Below are 6,770 nucleotides of genomic sequence, written 5' to 3'. Positions count from 1 at the left end.
CTTTTCTTCAGGTCATTTAAAATTTAGGATAACAACATTAATCAGAGAAAAACCTGAAAGACACAGGTCTGTGATAGTTAATGTTATCTGTCTGTTGACTGATCCATGGAGTGCCCAGACATTTGGTTAAACGTCTTCTGGATATATCTGTGAGGGCAATTTGGATAAGACTAACATTTGAATTATTAGACTAAGCAAAGCAGATTGCCCTCTCTATAATGTGGATGGCCTATCCAGTCAGCTGAAGACTAGATCAAAAATGCTGGATAAGAGGGAACTTCTCTCCAACTGTTTCGAGCTGGGACATTGATCTTCCCTGCCTTCAGACTAACACCCAGACTAGAACTATATCATCAAATTTCCTGGGTCTCCACCTTACAGACTGCAGATGAGACTTGGGGTTTCTCAGCCCCCATAATCATGTTGGTCAGTTCCTTATAATTTATATATATATATCTATATCTATATCTCCATTCTTATTCAAGTGAAGTCACTCAGTCGTGTCTGACTCTTTGTGACCTCGTGGACTGTAGCCTACCAGGCTTCTACATCCATGGGATTCTCCAGGCAATAATACTGGAGTGGGTTACCATTTCCTTCCCCAGGGGATCTTCCCAACCCAGGGATCGAACCTGGGTCTCCCACATTGGAGGCAGACGCTTTAACCTCTGAGCCACCAGGGAAGATATAATTTATATATATATATATATATATATATATATATATATGTGTGTGTGTGTGTGTGTGTGTGTGTATAGATATATAAATCCATTCTTATTCAACTTAATTTTTATTTTTATGTCTATCTATATCCTTTCTATGTATATATTTTTTATTGATGATGCTGTCTTATACTCATTTTTAAACTTATTTCAGTTGCATTTCAGTTTATATATAACTTAGACACATTTTAGTTTCATGAGTTATTTCCAAAAAGTGAGTTTATGTACATGTCTTTTTTTTTTTTTTTAGGATAAAAAGCACATAAAGACTGACGTGAAATGAGGAATCTCATCTGGGGATTACAGCATTTAGCTCTATGGCAGCCACTGAAGTATCTGAAAAAGCAGAGAGAGCAGAAAAGATGAGAATTACCCTCAAAGAAGAAACTGGATGTTGTCTTCCCATCACTTTTTAGGGCACATAAACATATATCCTGCTGTTCCATTTCTCTGGGGAACCCTGGCTAATACAAGGTCAGAATTGAATATGGTAAGAACCAACATTAAAAGTACAGAATCAACAAGTCTACAGATGTCTGACATCAAGATGAAACAACAGACAGGCTCATGTGAGTAGGGGCTGATAACCAACCACATGCTTTGGTCAGCAACTGGTAAATCAAGGGCCAGGGTAACAGTCTCAAACCACACACAGGTACTAGAAGCAGTATTTTGGAAACAGAATTCATTTCTTACATACTCAGGAATGTGTTTTCTTTGAGAGTTGGAACCAATCAAAAATGCATAGCCCTTCCAAACAGAAATGGATAGAACACAAAACCAATACAATATTGTAATTAGCCTCCAATTCAAATAAATAAATTTAAATTAAAAGAAAACACTTAATTGAAGGAAAGAGTCTAAAAATAAGAACGTCTTTTGAAAGCAAGATTTCATTTATAAAGGGGTAATAGAGGTTTTCTTTAAGTGAAAAATGGAAATCTAGTGAAGAAAAGCCACAGAAAGTTCATAGCACTAGGCTATCTATCTGTGAGCATTTAACAGAATATCTGTTCAGGTGGGACATGGCGTGGTTGCAGGCTGTGGACACTGTGCTGTCATCCAGACGATCTGCGTAGGACAAGGACAGTTGCTTAGACTGCTGCAGGCCTCCAGCCCTCAGATGTCGGCTGCCTCCAAGAACTGTCCTCACCCGCAGAGAGCCCTTGCCCAGGACCTCTTCTGAGGCAGCTACATCCACTGGCTGTCGATGTGCAGGTGTGAAGGTCCAACCTCTTCGCTGCTCTTTGAATCAACACTGAAAGACTCTCAGCTTTAGAGTTTCCCTCTGGGCTCCTCTGCCGTCTTTGTTAAGACTTTGCTGAGGTGATATTGGAACCAATCACTTCCTCCTGTGCTATCTTGCTTCTTTACTTTTCCCCCAGAATGCCTCCTTCTCTAACCTCATACAGAAGGTAGGCTTGAGGCAACATTTTAAAGACTATACCTCATCAGGATGATATTGTATTCAGAATAAACTCTAAATTCCTGTGTATTATATCATGCTTTGCTCCCCAAAGTTAGAATGCAGGGTCCATAAACCAAAGGGTGAAAACGGGCTGCTTCTCTAACCATCGCTTTGAGTAACGCACCTCAGAAATCTGTGCCTTCCCATCCCTACAAATCCAGGCTCAAATCCTAGTTCCCAAATGGTTCTTCTTCCACCAAGGGACACAGAGAGAGCGTCATGGAACTTTAGCATATGGCTGCCACTTTTTATTTCAGACTCCTTAGGTGCAAAGGGACTGGTAGGAAGTGACCAGAGGAAGTAAAGGCTGCTCTTGCACAGTGGGGCCAGGGCTGCGTGTGTTCAGCACCCAGACAATCTCCTTAGGCAACTGTGGGCACTCCCTTGCCCGGTTTTAATAGGAAGTGGTCAAGAGCAACAGTGTAGGTCTGAGACGGGCACAGTGACAAGAGATCTAGGTGCGCTAGGAAGGGGGTTCTGAGTCAGAGCAGCAGAGAGGACTGGAGAGGGGAGAAGACTGGGATGGTTTGCAGAGGGGGGAAACAGTGAATGGGGGGGTTCTGAGTCAGAGCAGCAGAGAGGACTGGAGAGGGGAGAAGACTGGGATGGTTTGCAGAGGGGGAAACAGTGAATATAAATTTGGGGACACCAGCTTCAGTGGCAGAAACCACCATTCATTCTCCTAATCTTTGTCTTACAAACTCACTCCAGGAAGATGAGACCAACATAATCCCGAAAGAGTGACTTTCAGAACTTAAACACAGAAATGTATTGGCTAATAGACTGAGTTTGGTCTACAGCAAACCATCCAATCAACATGCATTAGCCATCTGGACATAAAACATGAGCTTTCTGAGGTTGACTATAGCAGATGTTATCTAATTGCCCAAAACTGAAGAGGGCTGCCTCACCACAATCACACCAGTTTTGTGGGCAGCCTGTATCTGATGAAATTGGGTATAAAGGCTGGCCCCTTTGGCTAACCTTGGGATAATTATGCAGGCACAATCCCGACTTCCCAGTACTCTGTGGGGTCAGCTGGGGTCTTTGCTATGATTGCATCATGGACCAGCTTCTTCCTCTGCCCAGTTCTGCCTTGAGTCCTTCCCACACTAATTCGAATACGCAGAGTGTTCCCTAACTAACTTCTTGGATGACAATCTTTGCATCAAGGTTGATTTAATCTTGGGGAATTTAATCTTTAATATTTTTCAAAGGTGAGAGACAATTAACTGAGTGGCTTCTATCCTTCAAGATAGAATGACCCCCACGTCCTGCTATCATGATTTCCAAGAACGCTTAGTAGGGTATATAAAGTTTCATAACGTAATGTTGAGTGGAAAACAAGGAAGGTATAGAATCTGATGGGGCTTCCCAGGTGATGCTAGGGGTGTTAGATGTAAGGTGATGCTTACATCTCCGCCAAAGCAGGAGATGTAAGAGACACAGATTTGATCCCTGAGTGGGGAAGATCCCCTCGAGGAGGGCATGGCAACCCACTCCAGTATTCTTGCCTGGAGAATCCCATGGACAGAGGAGCCTGGCGGGTGACAGTCTGTGGGATCACAAAAAGTCAAGCATTACTGAAACAGCTTAGCGTGCATAGAATTTGATTATGAAGAGATACGAGAGAGGCAAAGAAAGAGAAAGAGATCCAACAGGAAATGCCGCGAGGGCTTCCCTGGTGTCTCAGTGGAAAAAGGTTCACCTGCCAATGCAGGAAACGGAAACGTGGGTTCAATTCCTGCTCCTAGATGGGGAAGGCAATGGCAACCCTCCCAGTGCTCTTGCCTGGAGAATCCCATGGACGGAGGAGCCCGGCGGTTACAATCCGTGGGGTCGCAAAGAGTCGGACACGACTGAGCGACTTTGCTTTCACTTTCACTTTCTGCTCCTTGGAGATCACACACGCCGCAGAGCAACTCAACCTGTGCCTCAACTTTTGAGCCGGTGCTCTAAAGCGTGGGAGCTGCAGTTATCGAAGCCCAGGCTCGCTAGAGCCCTGCTCCACAACGAGAGAAGCCTGAACCCCACAACCGGGGAATAGCCCCTGCTCCCTGAAACTAGAGAAAAGCCTGCAGAGCAACAAGGACCCATAACAGCCAAAAAATAGATAAGTAAATAAAATTATATATATATGTATAAAGTGAAAATGCCCAAGATGTTTAGGTTAAATGGGTTTTCTAGACTCTAGAAAAACTGTGCTTGGAGAAAAACTGTGTTTGTTTTCTTTGTGCTCTTCTGTGTTTCTCAACACTTCATAATTTATGTGTATTGATTTTTAATTAGAAAGTGCTACAATTGGCTGGTTCTACCTTTGGGACGGTCTGTTCTAGGACCTGCCCATATGGGACTCCACTGTGCTCAGGCCCCGTGGTCCTCCGCGCTCATGAATTATGCATCCTCTCCAACTCTGCCTTGAAGGATCACCCAGGCCCCAGGCCTCTCATGTGGAACTCACAGATTTTTGCGGGGGGCGGGGGGGGGGCGGTGACTGTACATTTATTTTTTTAAAATCATCCTCTAAGTAGACCCATGCAATTCACATCCCTGCTGTCCAGGGGTCAACTGTGTTTTGATTGATATTGCAAAGCTTGCTCTGATAGAGTGGTGCATTTTAGTCAATTTTGATGTCAAGGAAATTTTGATGTCAGTATGATTTTCACCCATAGCTATGATGAGTTTTTCACATTTCTCATATTAAAGGAGCTATGAGTTTCTCCATTCTAGCCATATAGTAATTATTGATGATTAAGGTGCATTTTCTGTCTTCAAGTGAGATGAAGTAATTATTATTATTTTCAAATGTCCACCCATCCAGTCAGTGCCTCCAAGGCTAATTTCTGACAGGTCTATTTTTAGGACAAGAGACCTGGGTGTGCACACTGCACTTTCCAACCTTGCTCAGATGCCAAGAATGGGCATGTGTGCAGGCTGTGGTTCTGGGACTGCGCCAAAGCATCTCAACCATGCATCAGTGCTCCAGTCATTAGGACCCAAGATTTCTGAAGGTGTCACCAGGGATGCTGTCGGCTACCAGCTTCAACTCCACCCCTTAATACTGAGAGAGTCAATTCCTAGGCAGGTTGATAAGACGTCCGGGATCCCCAAGGAGGAGACAAGGGTCTGGAATTCTCAAGGCGGAGGAAAGGACAAACACCTTTTTTTCACCTCTGTATTCCTTAGTCTCAGTCACATAAAATGTTTTTTTCTTTAAGCCCAAAACTGATGATTACCCAACAACTCAGTTTAGGATTATATAACAAGAATGTATCCTGCTTGAGGACAGTTTCACCTTCCTGAAAACCTTCTGACTAATCCTGTCATCTTAAAATGTAAATTATGGGAGTTGGTCTGGTAAGATCTTTCTATTGTTAAGTTCTAATCCTGTTACCTTAAAATGTAAATTGTGGGAATGGGTCTGGTAAAATTTTTACCAGCTTGAGACATTCTTCTGATTTATTGTAATAACTAATTAGAAAAGTGTACAACTCCCTTGCTTAGACTAGTGAGGGGACACTCTCCATTCCCCTTCTGATGTCTCTGTCAGAAGCTTTCTCTGCCCCTTTTCATACTTTAATCAAACTTGCTCCTGAGTGATCAAGGCTGGTCCCTGGTCCCAAAGCTAAATCTTCTTCTTCGGAGATCACGGATCCCACATGGTTCACAGTAAGTCATCAGTACTGCACGCAGCCTTCTCACAAGTCGCTTCTTATCTGATGAATTTACTCTCTTCTTGCCCTCTTCCAATACTGCTGTTTAACCTTGGGCCCAAGGGCATAGAGGCAGCTGAAAGGGAGGGGTGTGTGTGTGTGTGTGTGTGTGTGTGTGTGTGTGTGTGTGTGTGTCAGGAGCAAGGTGCTATCTTTTTTAACAGCTCATTTCCTCGAGAGCTGATCTTCTAAATTGGAAAGATCCTTTATCTTGCACGACCGGCTGATGCGATGTCTGGTTAAGTGATTGCCTTCTGAGTGCTGGCACTGGTGACTGATCCAGGCTGACAGGCCCAGGTAACGGAAATAGGCATCTACTGCCAGCTGCTGTTAACTGAAGCAACGAGAAAGAGGAGGAAAATACCCTCCAACTGTGGTGCTGAGAATAAAAGGCAGCAGTGCAGCTGTGATGGGGCGGTGAGACGCGGGCCTTAACCAGCTTTCCCTTCTTGTTAGCACTTCAGGCTGAGATGCTCAGCCTGTGGAGGTGAGTCTCACTCCTCTCGCAGATTCCCTGAAATGCATCTGATTTCTGCTGGTGTCAAGCTATCCCAAGTTGGCTACGAGCAGTCTCTTCCTGGTGTTCATTTTCCTTTTAATATTCTCTCCCAGCAAAATCAATTTTTTCCTAGCAAATAGAAAATGAAGTATGTGATATTTGTTATCAGAAATGAAAATACACTTTCCCTGCTTTTGATAATTCATTTCTACCTCTGTTTTTCCACATTTAGTTTTGGTTATTATTTTGAAACACACTGAACCTTGAAAACTGGGCTAACAACTTGTGTGGAATATATATAGCTATTAAAGAAACCTGAATCTTTGGACAAAGCTTACCAACAAGTTAAGAAGGCACACGATTACCCA

The 6,770-nt window shown here is 43.4% G+C and overlaps 1 non-coding gene across 1 annotated transcript; it reads right to left on the bottom strand.

Annotated features, from left to right (window-relative positions):
• Positions 1-611: 611 nt before the first annotated feature.
• On the bottom strand, positions 612-683 carry TRNAW-CCA (transfer RNA tryptophan (anticodon CCA)). The gene has a single exon. It is a non-coding gene; the product is annotated as a tRNA-Trp (tRNA).
• Positions 684-6,770: the final 6,087 nt, after the last annotated feature.

The sequence above is a fragment of the Bos javanicus genome, chromosome 27, assembly GCF_032452875.1.
Source record: "Bos javanicus breed banteng chromosome 27, ARS-OSU_banteng_1.0, whole genome shotgun sequence".
Taxonomy (NCBI): Eukaryota; Metazoa; Chordata; class Mammalia; order Artiodactyla; family Bovidae; genus Bos; species Bos javanicus.
The sequence above is the reverse complement of the archived record's forward strand: the minus strand, read 5'-3'. Positions and strand labels throughout refer to the sequence as shown.